The sequence below is a fragment of the Monodelphis domestica genome, chromosome 2, assembly GCF_027887165.1.
Source record: "Monodelphis domestica isolate mMonDom1 chromosome 2, mMonDom1.pri, whole genome shotgun sequence".
Classification (NCBI taxonomy): domain Eukaryota; kingdom Metazoa; phylum Chordata; class Mammalia; order Didelphimorphia; family Didelphidae; genus Monodelphis; species Monodelphis domestica.
In genome coordinates, this window is record NC_077228.1 from 534004212 (window position 1) to 534024987 (window position 20776).

The following is a 20776-nucleotide window of genomic DNA, read 5'->3' on the forward strand; positions in this document are numbered from 1 at the left end:
GGCTAGGGCCTAGGCCAATGGCCTAGGCCTTTCTTTTTAAGAGATAAATTAAGCAGTCTTTAATCACTCACCACAAGATTTTTTTCCCAAGCAAAATTCCAATTCTTCACTGAAATCCTCAACTCCTGAACTGAGTTCAGAGACCCAGCTCTGACTCCTGACCTCCAATTCAGCTTTCAAAGCTGAACTTGCCTTCAGAGTCCTCAAGCTCCTTCTTTTTAAAGAAAATTTTCTCTTGTGTCACCTCCCCTAAATTTTGACGTCTACCAATCACAGATGAAGCTTTTCCTAGGACTGCCCATTCTTATTTTTCACCACTCTTTAGTTCTCTCCTCTGGGTAGATTATATCTTCTGAGTACTTCACATCTCTTTGCTAAGCTTGCCCCTTGTAAGTTGCTCGACCTTTTAGTGATTAATTTGACATTCATAGGTACTTAGCACCCTTTTTGTATTAGATCTAAAAATAGACCTAGCTTAAGGTTCTGCCTTCACTATAAGTATGAGTTAAATACTTTTTCATTGTTTAGTAAGGCGTCTTACAATGTTATCTTCCCCTAAAATATGCCTAAGAATGGGTGGAGCAATGTAAAATTCCCAATACATTCCTGATCAAGTGCCTCCAGAGTCTGAGAAATTTTAAGATTCACAATTCCCCAATTGAAGAACATGCCCTGATTTTCCAGTTTTTTGCCACCACAATGAGCACAGCTATGAATATTTTTGTACATGTCTTCTTTTCTTATTATCTCTTTAGGGTACAAACCCAGCAATGCTATGACTGGATCAAAGGGCAAACAGTCTTTTATTGCCCTTTGAGCATATTTCCAAATTGCCTCCCAGAATGGTTGGATCCATTCACAACTCCACCAGCAGTGCATTAATGGTCCCTCCAGCATTCATTACTTTCGTTTGCTGTCATGTTAGCCAACCTGCTAGGTGTGAGGTGATACCTCAGAGTTGTTTTGATTTGTATCTCTCTGATTATCAGAGATTTGGAACACTTTTTCATGTACTTATTAATGGTTTGATTCCTTTCACTGAAAATTGCCTGTTCATGGCCCTTGCCCATGTATCAATTGGAGAATGGCTTGATTTTTTGTACAATTGATTTAATTCTTTGTAAATTTGGGTAATTAAACGTTTGTCAGAGGGTTTTTTTTTAAACATTATTTTATTTCGTCATTTCCAAACATTATTTATTGGAAACAAAAATGATTTTCTTTTCTTCTCCCCCAACCCCTCCCACCTGTCCCACAGCCGATGCGCGATTCCACTGGGTATCACATGTGTCCTTGATTCGAACTCATTTCCATGTTGTTGGTATTTGCATTAGAGTGTTCACTGAGAGTCTCTCCTCAGTCATATGCCCTCAACCCCTATAGTCAAGCAGTTGCTTTTCATTTGTGTTTTTACTCCCACAGTTTATCCTCTGCTTGTGGATAGTGTTTTTTAGATCCCTGCAGATTGTTCAGGGATATTGCATTGACACTAATGGAGAAGTCCATTACGTTTGATTGTACCACAGTGTATCCGTCTCTGTGTACAATGTTTTCCTGGTTCTGCTCCTTTCGCTCTGCATCACTTCCTGGAGGTTGTTCCAGTCTCCATGGAATTCCTCCACTTTATTATTCCTTTTAGCACAATAGTATTCCATCACCAACATATACCACAATTTGTTCAGCCATTTCCCAATTGAAGGGCATCCCCTCATTTTCCAATTTTTGGCCACCACAAAGAGCGCAGCGATGAAGATTCTTGTACAAGTCTTTTTCCTTATTATGTCTTTGGGGTACAAACCCAGGAGTGCTATGGCTGGATTAAAGGGCAGAGAGTCTTTTAGCACCCTTTTAGAATCGTTGAATCAATTCACAATTCCACCAGCAATGAATTAGTGTCCCTACTTTGCCACATCCCCTCCAGCATGCATTACTTTCCTACACTGTCATGTTAGCCAATCTGCTAGGTGTGAGGTGATACCTCAGAGTTACTTTGATTTGCATCTCTCTGATTATAAGAGATGTAGAACACTTTTTCATGTGCTTATTACTAGTTTTGATTTCTTTGGCTGAGAACTGCCTGTTCATGTCCCTTGCCCATTTGTCAATTGGAGAATGGCTTGATTTTTTGTACAATTGATTTAGCTCTTTGTAAATTTGAGTAATTAAACCTTTGTCAGAGGTTTTTTTATGAAGATTGTTTCCCAATTTGTTGCTTTCCTTCTGGTTTTAGTTACATTGGTTTTGTTTGTACAAAAACTTTTTAATTTGATGTATTCCAAATTATTTATTTTGCATTTTGTGAGTCTTTCTTATTCTTGCTTGGTTTTAAAGTCTTTCCCTTCCCAAAGGTCTGACATGTATACTATTCTGTGTTTACCTAATTTTCTTATAGTTTCCTTCTTTAAGTTCAAGTCATTCACGCATTCTGAATTTATCTTGGTGTAGGGTGTGAGGTGTTGATCCAAACCTAATCTCTCCCACACTATCTCCTAATGTTCCCAGCAGTTTTTGTCAAATAATGGATTTTTGTCCCAAAAGCTGGGGTCTTTGGTTTTGTCATAAACTGTCTTGCTGAGATCATTTACGCCAAGTCTATTCCACTGATCCTCCTTTCTGTCTCTTAGCCAGTACCAAATTGTTTTGATAACCACTTCTTTATAGTATAGTTTGAGATCTGTGACTACAAATCCTCCTTCCTTTGCATTTTTTTTCATGATTTGCCTGGATATCCTTGATCTTTTGTTCTTACAAATGAACTTAGTTATGGTTTTTTCTAATTCAGTAAACAAGTTTTTTGGTAGTTCAATGGGTATGGCAATAAATAAGTAAATTAATTTGGGCAGGATTGACATTTTTATTATGTTAGCTCATCCTACCCATGAGCAATCAATGTTTTTCCAATTGTTTAGATCTAGTTTTAACTGTCTGGAAAGTGTTTTGTAGTTGTGTTCATATAGTTCCTGTGTTTGTCTCGGCAGATAGATTCCTAAGTATTTTACTTTGTCTTAAGTGATTTTGAATGGGATTTCTCTTTCTAATTCTTGCTGCTGAGATGTCAGAGGTTTTTGTAATGAAGATTGTTTCCCAATTTGTTGCTTCCCTTCTGATTCTAGTTACATTGGTTTTGTTTGTACAAAGACTTTTTAATTTGATGTAGTCACAATTATTTATGTTACATTTTGTGACTCTTTGTAAGTCTTGCTTGGTTTTAAAATCTTTCCCATCCCAAAGGTCTGACATGTATAGTGTTCTGTGTTCACCTAATTTACTTATAGTTTCCTTCTTCAAGAGAAACAGGAAAAGGTAAATATGAAAGAGAGGGAAAAGGAGAAAAATGGTTTTTTTTATTCAAAATCTCTCCTTGAAGGGCTACAATTAGATCAAATTATATATTAATATATGGGGGAAATGATATTTGTAACTCAAAATCGTTTTCATTATTATAGTAAATAAAAGAATCATAAAAAAAGATTTGGGAATTAAAGGCTATAAAATGACATGCAAAAAAGAAGGTGGGAGGGGGAATCAACCGCCCCTTTCATGAAGTATTTTTGATGAGTGTCGACAGAACCCTGTAAACTTTGGGACGTTTCAACCAAAACTGATAGCTTGAGATTGCTTTTGAGTGTGCAAGTTCAATTTTTAAATCTGATTTAATGTAGGTTTCACAGAAATGTTAAATTAAAGATCTTGGGGAGACAGGACAATAAAAATTGGAGGAAAAATTTGTGAGCCTGAAAAATTCCACCATTTGGTACTGTTTGATATTTGGCATTCAGGGAGTAGTTCAGGAAGTCAGAGATCTAATAATGTGTTACTGTTGAAGTGCTTGATTATTGATTCCAAAGATGAAATCAGACCAACCATGTAACACACAGAAGGGAGGTTTATTAACCAAACTGCACTGTGGGGCCCAGCACTAAAAATGGCTGGCCTCCAGTCTGGGGCTAACAGGCTTTTTATACATTTTTGTGGTAGGGGAATGCAAAGGAATTCCTGGGGTGGGGGGATTGAACAGGAACTCATGGGGCTGAGGTGTTATTAGTTCCTGGCATATGTCAGGAGTGGAAGAGACAAGATCTGCTGGGGTTAGGGGTCAGGGAGGGAAAGAAGGGATTTGGGAGCTGGCTCTTCATTTCCCCACTTCTACTACTGTACATGAATGAATCTTCCTCATTCTACCGTATTGTCATAAGGGGATTAAGTAGGAGTCAGGGTTTGATAATGCTGGTGAAGGACCATAGCAGGATGGTATTAATGTGATCCTTGATGAGGGCTATTAGGCAATGAAGAACATAGATTCCTTAACTAGCCCCATTTGGTCAGCATAAAAGCAAAGAACAATATAGGGTCCTTTCCAGCGAGGCTGGAGGTTCCCCTTCCTATACCTAGAGTAGTAAACCCTCAAGGATTTCATAGGGGATTGCTCATCTGACTGGGGTCTGCCTGGAGACATAGGGAATGACCCTCATAAAAGATTCTTTGGTTTTAGGGAACAGACAGGAGTCTGAGATATAGCCTGATAGAATCTAGGTGTAGCCTGGAGGTGCATCTCTCTTGTCCACCTTAAATCTAAAGGAGGATCAAAGGAGGACAATCATCTCAGGGTCCTATAGGGGTCATTAGATGTTTTTAGGTTAGGAGTCATGAGGATGTAAGGGAGCAAAGGAACTTCCCTGACAATAGTTTGCCCGAGATTCCTGGGTTACAACGCCCATGTAATCTCCCCCCTCTCCAGATATCTAAGGGAAAAAGGGTGATGGTCTCAGTATTCTGTAGCTTCTTCAGAGCTAACAATGGTTGTAGAAATGTCCCTGCCTATTGTCAGGAGAGAGGTATTGGCTGTAGGCAATGTCCAGGGCTTCGGGTTGGAATTATTGCCGAGGCTACAGTGGCATCTGGGTGACTCCCATAAGTGCTTCTACCCTAGAAGCAACTAGAGAAGTGACAAGATTATAAAGGGAGTAGCCAAAACATGAACAGGGAGGGAAAGAAGGTGGACACAGGGTCTTTAGGGGCATGTCCTCAGTGAATGCTTGGTCCTAGGTAGGTGGGGACCTGCTTGGAGATATGAAGGATGTCCAGTGACTGCTTCCCCAATTGGCAGACAGGTCACAAGAGGGAGAGTTAGCCCCTAAGATAGAAGTGTAGAAACCAGGACTGGGGCAAAAACTAGAACACCAGGTAGAAACAGAGAAAATTAATACAATAGCAATTGGCATTAAACATTTGCATTTGCATATCTTAGCCACCAGACTTCTTCAGAAATCATCTTCTGACAGGCATAGATCCCTTTAGAAAATCTGATTCCTGAGTTGTTTGCAGAGTTGGTATGTGATGTTTCTGTTAAAGAATATCCTTTAGCAAAGTACACATTAACTATAAACATCTATAATTACTTGAGTAACAATATGTTAGAGATGAATTTCTTCACCCCAGATTCTGGGGGAAATTCAAGAAAGCTTTGAGCTGTATTTCCAAGCTGAAGATCCAAACTTCAACTGTGGTAAATTAAGGCTACAAATACAAGCCATCTATGAATAAACTTCACCTACTTTTCAAAGTATGTTCTCTAACAATTTAAGAATTTTCAATTATTAACCTAATAGGTTGTTTGGGAAAAATGGAAACTTTAATTTTACAATTTGCATTATGTGCTGATTATGGGAATTTGTCACAAAGGAAAAGGCCGAGAGGGAAAATATTTCCTCATGTTCCAAAGGACACAGTGAGTGGTTTCATGTACAAGCCAGGGCTGTCGCTGGCTAATTCCATCATTGATTCACTAAAGGATTATCATCCTGGATTGTCAGAAAAGGTCCATTCCCAGGTGAGCCCAGGATATGCCTCTGTAACCATCCTAGGACATTCTCTGTTTTTGGTGTATGTTGTCACCATTAGGTCCCAAAAGCCTTCTTTTTCCTTAAAAGACAAGTCTTACCCATATCAGCTGAGAGAAATTCTGCTTATCAGCAGTCCAGAAACAAATTTCTTTACCCTCAAACAAGCTTTTCTCATCACTTTCCCTCTCTAAGGATTCCTTAAAACCTATGAGTGTATGTTATAGCAGTTATTCTTACATATTTTGGCAATAACTAATTTATCACAATTTAGTCACAAAACCTGAATACGAATGTTGAATTCATTAGGTCTTGTAATATTTATTGGGAAAGGAAATAGGGAATTGGAAAACAAGGGGATAATGGGAGGTTGAGGGGAGAGGAGTTAAGGGGAGAGAGGGAATATTGTTTGGTGAGGCAAGGGAGGGGATGTCCCCTGCTGAGAGGAAACAGCAGGGGTCTGATAAGGTCTTTTATTGCCTTGATGACTGAACTGATTTTCAGCTCCCTCTATGACCAGAAAAGATAGTCCACTTATCTCAGTGCGAATTCAAATAATATAAAGTTTAATAATCCAGTTGGAATTGGAGTTTTTACTTAGCTTCAAAGTATAGGGCCAGGCCCTAGAGGCTGGCGGAGGGTTTTCCCACTTCCGTCTCCTCAATATCAGTCTAATTTTGTATAATTCAGAATCTTAGCAGTAGACAGAAAGTAAACAAGAACAAATCTGACCTTAAGAAGAGATTGGGCTTGAATCTTCAGGCTGAACCAAGAAGAGGCACACCACACCAGACTGGGCTGAACAAGCTCCTCTCCCCTCCAACCCCCGGAAGCAAGATCCATACAGCAGGCAGGAAGTGCTAGTCCCCAGACCCCACTGCCACTCCCAGTTGGGCCCTTCCCCCACAAACTGTCAGTCTTGTTTCCTTTCCACAATCGTCCCCTTTTTTTGTTGTGACCTTCCCAAGGTCACATATTTATATTATAGTTACCAATTTACTAAATCTACTCTAAGGAATTCTTAACAGAAAATTTTGGGAAAGGGTACTGTTGGGGTTTTACAATAAATTCAGTACAATACATGTTGAACAAAATTATTACAAGAAATTTGAATATTATTGCTAATACTACTTACTCTACGTTAACTAAAACTAATACGTTAAGTAAAACTAATACATTATTTATAGAAATTATTTACATATAATAAAACAATATACATTGTTCCACATCATGATGTCAATCAAATAGAAATATCTATTGATTTTTCTATTTGCCTAAGACCTTATGGAACTAACTATATACATATTTACATTTTGCATAAATACAATTTCAGACACTTGTTTATATAAACAAGGTCTCTCAATATGTTAGTGATTTTGTGTTTTGCGTCTAATAGTGTTGTGTTGAATTAATACTTACCAAGTTACTTCAGATTTCCACTTCTCATGTTGACTGATGGGTCTCTTCTTTCTTCCATGTTATGTAGTGATGCATACTATTTCCCTAATATGTGAAATTATGTTTGTTCTATTATTTCAACACACTCGGTCTTACACATAAGTCTCACTTTCAATCTGTCCTCTTCTTATATAAACAAATTTACAAAGTTCAAAGTCTTAGCTGTCCATTTCAGCTTTTCCTCTTTGTTTCTTTTCCCTAGCATCTTTTCTTGATGCTTTTCCTCTGGGATGCTTTTCCTCTGGTTTGCTTTTCCTCTGGGTTGCTTTTCCTCTGGGCTGGAAAGTTGTCTCGAACATTATGTGTCACTATTATTTCTTTGTGTTGTATTTTTTATGTTAATCAGTTTTTTGTTTCCATTTCTCAGCCCTATCTGTTGTCTAATTATCTTCGATGTCTGTTACAGTGGTGTTGAACTTTTTCTGGTTTCATGTGGGAACAGTGAAACCATGAGTCTTTTCCTGCAATTTTTATAGCTGATGGGGTAGTAATACTTCATGTGGTCTAGTCCATTTTATGTCTGTAGCCAATTTTCTATTAAAATTTTTTAAGTATACTATGTCTCCTGGTTTGATGTTGTACAATTTGTAATCCAGGGGTTTGTTTTATCAAGTCCATTTCTTGTCTGTAAAGCTTGTATATATTTTGTTAATTGACAATCTCCACCTATCATGGCAATGTAAGCTGGTTTACAAGTCCTTCCTTGCCAAAATGCATGTCAATATAGCATCTCAAATGGAGAGATATGCAAATCTCCACTGGGTCGTGTTCTAAGATGGAACAGAACTAATGGAAGAATGTTTGTCCATTTTTGGTGTGTTTCTGCACAAAATTTTCCTATCAATGTTTTAATGTCTTTATTTAATCTTTCCACTTGCCCTGAACTTTGGGGATGATATGGTGTGTGGTATGTTGCTTGTATTGCTAGATTTTTATAAATTTCATTTAATATTGACTGAGTAAAGTGACTTCCACAGTCTGAGTCCAATTTTGAGGGAATCCCAAATCTAGGTATGATTTCTTTTAATAGGATTTTGACCACAAATGCTGTGTTGTTCTTTTTGGAAGGAAAAACTTCTGGCCATCTAGTTAGTTGTCTATGATGACAAGGCAATACTTAATGGTCATTTTGGCACCCAGGGCATCGTGGACTCTGTCAAGAGAGTATGGATAGTCCCTGGTATAACTACTATAGCCTCTAAAGTATGTTCAGCCTGCTCTATTTGCCAGGCATATAACCAACATGCATATCGTGGAAAAGCCTTGGGGGGATGTCCCCTGGATTACACACCTTTTGAACATCTACTGATAGATTTCATAACAATGCCAAAGGCTGGACGTTATAAATTTTGTCTGGTCATAATAGATCAACTAACCAGATGGCCGGAAGCATTTCCTACGACCCGAGCCACAGCAGATTTTGTTGCAAAGATACTTTTAAAGGAAATGATTCCTCGTTTTGGCCTGCCAGCACGTATTGACTCTGATAGAGGGAGTCATTTTACCGATTCTGTCTTAAACCAAATATATTCTTGCTTGGGGATAACTCCAAAATTCCATGTTCCATATCACCCCCAGAGCTCAGGCCAAGTGGAGAGGATGAATAAAGAACTTAAGACTATGATTGGCAAATTATGCACTGAGACCCATTTAAAATGGCCTGAAATTCTCCCTCTGGCCCTATTTTATCTTAGAAGCAGGCTTAGAGGAGACTTACATATTTCACCATTTGAGATGCTTTTTGGACATCCTCCTATACAGGCTAAGCCTTTCTCCCCGGCTTATACATCACTATTAGGGGGAGATATTACGATTTCTTCCTATATACAGGAGTTACAGCATAAACTACGTGAACTTCATGAATCCGGAGCTGCAGTACAAGCTGGACCATTAGACTTTTCTCTGCATGACCTGAACCCAGGAGATAAAGTTTATATCAAGAATCTCAAGTGAACTGGAGCAACTCAACCTTCATGGGAAGGACCATTCCAAATATTATTAACTACTCCAACATCTATAAAGATTGGAGAAAAAGACTCTTGGATTCACTGCTCACATGTGAAGAAAGCATCTTCTGCTGAGACTGATTACTCTATCCTATCATATGAATTGTGACTATATCTTATCATATGAATTGGAGATAATAATCCATAGACAAATGGATGCTGTTTTTTCAAGAGCACATTGAATTACTGATTTTTTTCTTATTTTTCTTATTTCTTTTCTTTTCTTTTTCGATCAGAATATTTGATTTTTTCTCATTTTTGTACTGAAGGTACACATAATTCATATTAATATTATTTTTTTTCCTGCAGTAATACAAGTTAATATATATACTCTTGCTATAATATCAATATATGCCTAAAAGCTTTAAACTATTGGAACCTGCCATTTATTGATAAAATATTATAGGACTGTGATTAATGTTTGTGTCTGATTCCAGGAAAAGGGATAAAAACAAGGAGCACAGACTAAACCTAAATAGTTCCAATAAAGCACACAAGAGATATTGAAGTGAGACTTGAGGTTGCGACGCTTAACTTATGTTTAAGTCGTAGGATTTCCTCGTATCTACACTCTTTACGAAGTACTCAAACAAGTACAAAGCTTGACTATCATGCTGGCTCCCTATATCCCTGAATGAAAAAAAAAATCAGACGAGGGAATGACATTTCCCCATCAAAATAGAATTCTAATTCTTCTTATATTATGGCAACTTCCTGTAGTCTTGGCTACAAATGGCTAAGTGAAATATTACTGCATTCTGTCCTACATACTTGTGGGATAGAAATTACTTTAAAATAGACCTATACGAGGCCTATTTTGAATTTTTCTTATGTTTTTTATTATTTTTCTATTCTTTTGATAATGGACACATACACCCCCATAACTGCACATTGCATTCTGAGCTAAACTTGATATTTTTAAATACTTACTTCAGGGGGTTGTATTTTAATTTAAATTCTAAGAAGTTTTGAATTTTTTTTGTTTAAGATTGTATTTTTATAAAAATCCAAGAATTTTGAATTTTAAGATTGTACTTTTGTAAAGATTCAAGATTTTATTTTGTTCTAGAAAAGATCTTCAAGAAATAAGCTTAAAAGTTTTATATCCAGAGAATGAACTGCTGCAGAAAGATGCCGAAAACCTACACTTCATCAAGAAGATCAAGAATGAACTTTGGACATGATTGATTGGACTGAAGTTTTGATTGAACATTTATTGTAATTGTACACATTTATGCCAAAAGGGACTGCCCCTAATTTGGCTTTCTGTCAATGAGACTAGCAAAATATTGGTTTTGCTTTCTTTTCTTTTCTATTTTCTCTCTCACTATTCTAATTCTCTTTAAAAAAATGAATATGGTGCATATCTATAGTTAGAATTGAATTCAGAGTTACAAAATTGATTATGTTGTTTGATCAATGGGGAGACTGGTCTCCCATGATCATCAAGGGGGATTGTAAACCTTAAAATTTCTTAGATTTATGAATGTTGGAAAATTCCCCATTGGGAAATTTCATACTTGAAATTACTTCCTACTGATAGTAAGAATTCTATTGGAATATGAAACTCCTTGGCATGGGAGGATCCTTCTCCTCCCTACTTAAGACTACTTTAGGACAGAAACCTTTTGCTAAACAATGGAATGGGCTTTGACCTATGCTTAAGCATAGAACAGGAAGTTCTTTGAGTCATGATTGATTTTAGAATTGATACAATAGCGATACTTGGAATGACAGAACCAGGTCTTGGAAACTACAATCTCCACCCTACTCAGAGTAAGAGGATTTAGGAAGGGCTGCAGCAAAGATCAAGATTTAATTATTTGAGAATATGACCTTCAACAGACATGTACAAAGGGGACAAACCTCTGGGTGGTCCTGGGTTAAACTAGAGGCACCATTGGCACAGGGGAGACATGGACAGTGATTGGTAGATGTGAGAACTGAGGGGAGGGAACTTAGATTGTTTGCTTAAAGATAGTGGGGTCTGAGGACTGAAGGGGAAGTTTTTTTTTGCTCTGGAGGAGGTCTGAGAGGAGAGAGGTCCTGAAGGGAGAGTTCCTGGAGAGGTTTTGAAGGAGGCTGTGGAAGGTGAACTCAGGAGGAGTCAGGAGGAGAATTCTCTGGAAACGTATCTTGAAAAGAGGCTCTCTTGAAGGTGGAGGATGAGGTTGGCTTGAGAAGCCTAACTTGAACTGTTGAACTTACTTGAACTTACTTGAATTGTTCAAGCCTAGACTTGAACAATTGGAAGAACATTAACTGCTCATGGGTAGGATGAGATAATATAATAAAAATGACCATCCTGCCCAAACTTATTTATCTATTTAGTGCCATACCCATTGAACTACCAAAATACTTCTTCACTGATTTAGAAAAAACCATAACAAAGTTCATTTGGAAGAACAAAAGATCAAGGATATCCAGGGAAATAATGAAAAAAAAACCCACAAATGGGGGCCTTGCAGTCCCTGAACTTATACTATATTACAAAGCAGCAGTCATCAAAACAATTTGGTACTGTCTAAGAAACAGAAAGGAAGATCAGTGGAATAGACTGGAGGAAAGCGACCTATCCATAAGCAAAGGATAAACTATGGGAGTGGAATCACCGAGGAAAAGCAACTGCCTGAATACAGCGGTTGAGGGGACATGACAGAGGAGAGACTCTAAATGAACGCTCTAATGCAAATATTATCAACAAAGCAATGGGTTCAAATCAAGAAAACATCCAATGCCCAGTGTATTTACGCGTCAGCTATGGGGGGCATGGGGGGGGGAGGAAAAGAAAATGATCTATGTCTTTAACGAATAATGCTTGGAAATGATCAAATAAAATATATTAAAAAATTAAACAAAGTAACATGGGGGTTCATTAGTATGGGGGGTAGTGGATAGGGACACCGGGTAGTAGGACATCAGGGTCCGGAAAATCAAAGGTTGTATCCTCTGATTCCTGTACCCCAGCCCCCCAGCCCCTTTAAACCTCAAAATTTCTTAGACTTATAAATGTTGGAAATTTCACCATTGGGAAATTTCATACTTGAAAAATTTCCTATTGATAGTGGGAACTCTATTGGAATGTGAACCCCATTGGCATGGGAGGTTCTTCCTCCTCCCTTCTTAAGATTACTTTAGGACAGAAACCTTTTGCTGAACAATGGAAAGGGCTTTGACCTATGCTTAAGCATAGAACAGGAATTTCTTTGAGTCATGATTGATTTTAGAATTGATACAATAGAGATACTTGGAATGACAGAACCAGGTCTTGGAAAATACAATTTCCACCCTACTCAGTCCTAACAGGATTTAGGAAGGCCTGCAGCAAAGGATCAAGATTTAATTATTCAGAATATGACCTTCAACAGACATGTGCAATGCCACAGACCTCTGGGCAGTCCTGGGTTAAGCTAGAGCCACCACTGGCACAGGGAAGACATGGACAGTGATTGGTAGATGTGAGAACTGAGGGGAGGGAACTTGGATGGTTTCCTTAAAGATAGAGGGGTCTGAGGACTGAGGGGGGTTGGTTGGGGAAGTTTTTGGTCTGAGAGGTGGTGCTTTGAGAGTTGGCTCTGAAGGAAGCTGGAGGTGGAGGCCCCTGAGACTGTTTCTCCATTTTGGTCACGTAAGTAATAGGAACTGATCTCCTTTCTTTACCATAGCTATCTAAGGGCTTGGGCCTTTTGGCCCAGCCTAAACAGAAGGGGTATTTAAGCCCAATTCCCTTCTCTCCCCCTTTCTCTCTCCCTCTCTCTCTCTAATTCCTTTCTTCCTCCTGTTTGTAATTAAACTTTATAAAAGGTTGACTGCTGACTTGTGTGTTCATTTAGGAATTATATAGCTGAATTCCTTGGCGACCTTAAATTAATATATATCAGTTTTTTAAAGTGATTTCCTTGTCACACCCCCCGGTCACCTTCATTTTGTTTGGGAATTTCCTTGAGCACCCCCTGGAAAGTGCCCCCCTGAAGGGCACTCCCCTGAGGGGCATTCATGCCTCAAGTATTTTTTGGACAAGCACCATTTTTTATATTTTGTTGTGGAGTTATTTCATTTGAGTTATCATTTTCCCAATATGCATTTCTATAGTCATCATTCCTAAAGTTGTGGTTTTCATTGTCATAATTATATTTATTTCTATAATTATCACTTCTGTAGTTGTTATTAAACTGAGTATTCCTTCCTATAATCTTGAGAAAAGCTCTAAACTGTACCATATTGTGGCCCTTCTTCCCACAGAAGTGGCAGGTAATGGATTGATAATTAGATTTCTGGAGAGGGGCAATTGTCGTTGGTTCATTATCATGCTCACTTTCTAATTTAGCTATCCTATCTATTACACATCTCATTTTTTTCTTCATTTCCTCCATGTCATCATTATTTTCTTCTTCCTTTTCTTTGTTTCCCTTTAAAACATATATAGCTGTTTTCTGCAATTCTTCAAGGTCCATCTCTGACCATCTTGGACATTGTGTTCTAAAATAATTCTTAATCCCTTTGCAAGAGTTATTGACAAATATCTTTCTAACTTCTCTTAAGCTATTCTCGTTAGTTAGGTCCCAATCCAGGTATCTGTCTTCTTCCTTTTGCTTAATTTTTTACAGTTCCATCCACTTATCTGTACTGTCTGCACATTCCTTCATTGCCGTGAGGATGGCCTCTCTACAATGGTATAGTTGTAGATAATCCTCAGGATTGTTATAGTCCCATTCGGGATCCTGAGACGGCCAATGTGCTGCATTACGCCCCCGGATTTTGTTGACATGAGCAATTATTTTATTTTTCTCACGTTCACTTAAAAAAGCCTGTAGTAAGTTCTCAACGTCCTTGCAAGATGGATTATACTGAAAAAATATGTCTCCCATCTTATTTGTTACTAGAAAGGGATCTTGTTCATATGTGGGGATATTTTGTGTAAATTCATTTATTTATTGGGGAGTAAATGGTATCCTATGTCTTAAAGTCACCACGTCCCCATTCTGTCCTATTTCAGGTACTTCTCTTAGAGGAAACGGGCCTCTAGTTGAGTTTTGTACCTGTGGGTCTGTTTGACAAGGACAGGTTTCTCTAGGAGGACGAGATCTCCTTCGCGTTGGAATTTGGTTTTCTGTAGGAGAGGGAACATGAGAAACTGGGATTTCAGGGTAAGGGTTTTGGGGATTAAATTCAGTCAAAATTTGCACTACATGAGAGAAGCAGTCTGTTAACTGAGCTATAGGGAAGGTGTTTTCCATCTCTATTTCAGGGAAGGAAATTTCCTCATTCAAAGGTTCAGAAACAGGTCTGTTTCTGGTAGAGTGGGTGTTTGCCCATTGATCCTGTAAGAAACATTTTAGATCTTCTAATTGGGCTTGCATTTTATCCTCAATTTTTTTTATTTTAGCATCTCTAAATACATTATTGAGGAGTACAAAAATGACATTACATATTAATATAAAAAATTGGAGGTATCCTGCATTCCTCAATGCCCCTAATTCTTCAACTGCCATATAAATGTCAAAGAATGTAGTACTCATTTATATATATATAATTTCTCTAACAGTCTTCACAAAACACATGGGGAGCAGGGCAAAGCAAAAAAAACTTTCCACAGGGTTTTTTTTGTTTGTTTGTTTGTTTGTTTGTTTTACTCCTAATCTAGGCAGTTGTTCCTTAACGGATAGGATATTTAGAAACAGCTCTCCCAGCCAGGACTTTAGGGTCCTTTTGCTAAGATTTAAAACAGCTGTTTTCTATCTAACTATCAGAGTCACACAGCTGGGAAGAATCTGAGGTCCAATTTGAATCTAGGACCTTCTGTCTCTAGGCCTGGCTCTCAATCCACTGAGCCACCCAGCTGCCCCTTAAGATTAAAGGGAAGAAAAAGAAAAACTGCTGATTCCAATTTAACTTAAAGAGAAAAGAGAAGAGAGAAGAAGTTTTTTATACTCGTTCTAGCAGCTGTGTCTTTAAGCCGAGTTAGCTGTTAAAAAGGACTGAGTGGTGAGAAAGTAGAGTAAAAAGGCAAGAAAATTCAGAAGTTTATTGAGAGAATTCTTTAGACTCCTGTGTGGTCAGCCACAATGTGATATGGAAATCATTTTAAAGGACTGATATATATCACTTTAAGGTCGTCAAGGAATTCAACTATGTAATTCCTAAATGAAAACTCATGTCAGCTGTTAACTTTTTTATGGTGTTTTAATTACAAAGAAGAGGAAGAAAAGTATTAGAGGGAAAGAGAGAGGGGGGGAAAGGGAGAGAAGGGAATAGGGCTTAAATACCCACTCTGCTTAAGCTGAGCCAAAGGCCCAAGGCCGTGGATAGCCGAGGCAAAGAAAAGAGATCAGTCCCTATCACTCACATGACCAAAATGGAGAAACAGTCTGAGCTCTCCTCCACCCCAAGCACCAGGCTCCAACCACCTCCTTTCCTCCACAAGGAAGTCCTCAGAACTCCTCAGCTGTCCTCTACCTCACTTCCTGTGTTTTACCTGTGCCAATGGTGGCTCTAGCTTCATCCAGGACTGCCCAGAGGTCTGTCCCCTTTGCACGTGTCTGTTGAAGGCCATATTCTCAAATAATTAAATCTTGAGCTTTGTTGCAGCCCTTCCTAAATCTTGTTACCCTGAGTAGAGTGGAGATTGTAGTTTCCAAGACCTGATTCTGTCATTCCAAGTATCTCTATTGTTATATATATATAGTAGTCTCTCGGTGATCGAGAATGACTATTGTCTTTGTGCAGTTTCATCTATGGTGTACCCTCATGTGGCTTTGGAGTCCAAAGGCTGAGGCGCAGAGTCTGTGGCACATGGGGCATGGGACTCCAGTTGTTAAGGGAGGTGCGGTTGTGGCCTGGTGTTTGCGTTCACGTGCAGTGGCAAGATGTCGATGTCGCTCATCTTCAAAGGTGGTGGCGGCATGGTGAATGTGGGTTCGCCAGCTGCTTCTGTCAGAGGCAACGAGTTCTAGTTGCTTTGGTGTCATGCCAGCCCACTTCAAGTTTGACTTTAGCTGATTCTTGAATCTTCTCTTTGGTCGGCCTTGTTTCCTGAGTCCAGCTGACAGTTCACCGTAGAATACCTGTCTTGGTATTCGCTGTGGGTCCATGAGGATGATGTGTCCAGACCATAGTAGCTGGGTTTTGAGGACCATGACTTCGATGCTGGTGGGGTTGGCTCTGTCGAGGACTTCCTGATTGGTGATTCGGTCCTGCCATCGGATCCTCATGATTGACCGGAGGGAGCGTTGGTGGAATTGCTCCAGCTGTTTCATGTGCTTCCGGTACAGTGTCCATGTATCACAACTGTACAGGAGCGAGCTGAGGACCACTGCGTTATACACTTTGAACTTTGTCGCAGTGCTTACACCTCTGTGTTGGAGGACTTTGCAGCACAGCCTCCCAAGTGCCTGGCTGGCCTTTTGGATCCTGGCATTGTTATTGATCAGGAAATAGCCAAATTCCATTCTCTAAAAATGGTTTGAAACAGGGTTGAGTAGTTTTGAAACTCACAGTTTCCTTCATTCTTACTGATGACTTTCTCAAATTCCTTAAATTCAACTAGTTTCTAAGCATGAGTTCACTGATGAGAGTCAGTCAAAAACAAATCCAAACCCCAAAAAGTTTTACAAGTTTTCCCAAGTCATTCAGCAGAGGAGAGAGACAAAGAAGTGCAGAACCATCCTCACCCCCAGGCCTTTGTAAGTTTTACATTATCTAGAGTTCAAAGGATGGAGGATAAAACATCTGATTGGCCAGCAGGTAGGCAGATTTCTAATTAGGCACATAAATTACTTAACATGTATTACTAAGAAAATTCCTTGCAGGAATCTCTAATTGCCCTGGAATATTTTTAGGGATCAACCTGGTCTGCATATCCAATATATTCTATTTTATCCTCAATATTTTTTTTTATTTTAGCATCTCTAAATATAGTATTGAGTAGTACAAAAATGACAGTACCTATTAATATAAAAATTTGGAGGCATCCTGCATTCCTCAATGCCTTTAATTCTTCATCTGCCATATAAATGTCAAAGAATGTAGTACTCATTTATATATATATATATATATATATATATATTTTGTAATTATTTCTCTAACAGTCTTCAAAAAACACATGGGGAGCAGGGCAAAGCAACAAACTTTCCACAGGGTTTTTTTTTCCTAATCTAGGAAGTTGTCCCTTAAGGGAAAGGATATTTAGAAACAATTCTTCCAGCCAGGACTTTAGGGTCCTGTTGGTGAGATTTAAAACAGCTTAATTTAAGGAGAAAAAAGGCTTTTTACTTACCCTTTCTTGCAGCTGTAAATTTGAAAGTCAAGTAAAAAAAAAAAAAGAAAACAAAACAGACTGATATGCAAGTAATAAAGCAAAAAAAAATAAAGGAAAGAGATTTCACAGAAATATTTTGAGGGTTTTCTCACCAAATTCGTGGTCAGCCATAAACTGTGATAATTAAAATGTTTGGGAGCAAGGGAAATATATATATCAATTATGACCACTAAAATATGTTTTCTACTGTGTATTGGTTTTATATAAATATAAGATGGTCACCAGGGAATATATTCCCAATTTATGAATATGCCGAAGCCAACTGGGTTTTATAGAGAAATTTAATTTATAATACACTGATTAATCAATAGAAAAAGAGAGAAAGTAAGAAAGGAATAAGAATGAATAAATCAGTCAGTTGGTTTTATCACTCACCCAAGATCTCTCTATGTAAGGCTTCTCATGCCAACCTCAGGCTCCACCTTCAAGAGAGCCTCCTTTCAAGAAATGTTTCCAGAGAATTCTCCTCCTTTAGAGCCAGCCTTCTCTCCTGGTCCTCCCACAGAGCAACCTCCTCAGTCCTACTTCAGAGCCACCTTGCTCAGAGCAAAACCTCCCCGAGCAAAAAAAAAAAAAACTCTCCTCAGACCCTGCTATCTTTAAGGAAACCATCTATGTCCCCTCCCCTCAGTTCTCACATCTACCAATCACTGTCGATGTCTCCCCTGTGCCAATGGTGGCTCTAGCTTAACCCAGGACCACCCAGACGTCTGTTTCCTTTGCACATGTCTGTTGTAGGTCATATTCTCAAATAAATAAATCTTGATCTATGCTGCAGCCCTTCCTAAATCCTGTTAGACTGAGCAGGGTGGAGATTGTAAGTTCCAAGATCTGGTTCTGTCATTCTGAGTATCTCTATTGTATCAATTCTAAAATCAATCATGACTCAGAGAACTTCCTGTTCTATGCTTAAGCATAGGTCAAAGCCCTTTCCATTGTTTAGCAAAAGGTTTCTGTCCTAAAGTAGTCTTATGTAGGGAGGAGAAGGATCCTCCCATGCCAAGGGGTTTCACATTCCAATAGAGTTCTTACTATCAGTAGGAAATTTTTTCCAAGTATGAAATTTCCCAATGGTGAAATTTCCAACATTCATAAGTCTAAGAAATTTTAAGGTTTACAGAGCAAGGACACATGTCATACCCAGACAAATCGCGCATTGGCTAGGGGAGGGGTGGCCGGGGGTGGGGGGTGGAGGTGGGATGAAAAGAAAATTATCTGTTTCCAATGAATAATGTATGAAAATGACCAAATAAAATAATGTTTTAAAAAAGTGAGGCCTATTATATACAACAGGGAAGATTTACTAAAATTTTACTTTAATGATTCAGGAAGACAGGGAAGGGAGTGGTCTAAGCTCTCAGCTCAGGGGAGGGAGTAAGCACTCCCATTAGGCTGCTAGGGAGAAGAGTGGGGATGTGCAGTGGAGAAGGAGAAAGGAACAGCTCTCTTAGAGTCCCTCTGGCTTTCTAGTAACTAATTCTGGCTGGCAACACACCCGTGCCCACAGAGAAGTCTTCTTGCCATCTTTTGCATGTGGCCATAGGCTTGCCATCACAGCTCTAATGTCTTTTTCACATCCATCACGTTCAAATGGTTTCTCTCTAGTGTGAGTTTACTGATGGGTAATAAGATTTTTCTTAGGACTAAATGTTTTACCACATTTATTACATATAAATTGAGTGTATTTTCTGATGGAGAATAAAGTTCTCATGTGGCTAAAGGTTTTCTTATATTCATTATATTCTATTATTTCTCTCCAGTATGAATTCTCTGGTGGATATTAAGTCTTCTCTTATGACTAAATGTTTTTCCTCAATACATTTAAATTGTCTCTAACCAGTGTGAATTCTCTCGTGGTTAAAAAGATTTGTCTTACAACTAAAAGTTTTCCACATTTATTGCACTCAAATGCTTTCTTCCCAGTATGAGTACTCTGGTGAATAATATGATGTCCCTTTTAACTAAAGGCTTTCCCACATTCGTTACATTCAAATGGTTACTCTGCAGTATGAATACTTAAAGGATATCAAGACTTGCCTTCCAGCTAAAGGCTTTCCTGAATTCATGACCCTGATTTCTCTTCAGCCTGAGTTCTCTGATGTTGTTACATTCAAATGGTTTTTCTCCAGTATGAGTCATTTAATGCCTAACAAGTACTTCCTTTACCTTGAAATTTTTCCCACATTCTTTACATTCAAATGGTTTCTTTCCAGCATGAATTTTTTGATATCTGATAAGGTGCCACTTTTGACTAAAGGCTTTCCCACATTCATTACATTCAAAAGGTTTCTCTCTAGTGTGAATTCTTTGATGCCTCATAAAGTATTCCTTTACACTGAAATTTTTTCCACATTTTTTACATTTAAAATATTTCTCTTCAGTATGAGTTCTCTCATGGGTAAGGAGTCTTGCCTTATAATTAAAGTCTTTCCCACATTCATTACATTTAAATAGTTTCTGTCCAGTATGAGTACTCTGGTGAATTAATATAATCTTTCCTGTTAAAGGTTTTCCCACATTCATTACATTCAAATGGTTTTTCTACAATATGAGTACTCTGGTGAATAAGATGTCCCTTTCTACTAAAGGCTTTTCCACACTTATTACACTGAAATGGTTTCTCTTGTTACAGGCAAAAGAATGGTTGCCTTAAACTGTGACCACAAAGATATGGTTTCAAGACTGTGAATTTCCAAAACTGTAAAGATAATTTTAGCATCTTGATTTTATATCAAAAGTAAGTGGTCGCCATGGGAAAAATTCCCAAATATGAAATACCCAAGTCAGCTGGGTTTTATTGAGATTTTAATTAATATAAATGAAGGAATTAAGAGAAGGGAGAGAGTCAGAGTAAGAAGAAATGGTAGGAAAGGGCCTAGACCATTGGCCTAGGCCTGAGCTTTAAGAGAGACTAGTCAGTCTTTAATCATTCACCACAAGATTTTGTCCCAGCAAAACTCTAGTGTTCAGAGACCCAGCAGCCTCTTCTGACTCCTGACCTCCACTTCAGCTTCCAAGGCTGAATTTCTTCCTTTAGAGGCCTTCTGACTTCCTTTTAAAGATAATTTTCTCCTATGTCACTTCCCCTAAATTTTCACATCTACCAATCACAGTAGACGTTTTCACAGGACTGACCATTCTTAATTCACATCTTC

The 20776-nt window shown here is 38.4% G+C and overlaps 1 protein-coding gene across 1 annotated transcript in view; it reads left to right on the plus strand.

The window, feature by feature from the left end:
• Positions 1-20776, plus strand: part of LOC130453528 (zinc finger protein 260-like) — a 498148-nt gene that overhangs the window by 23672 nt on the left and 453700 nt on the right. The window lies entirely within an intron of this gene.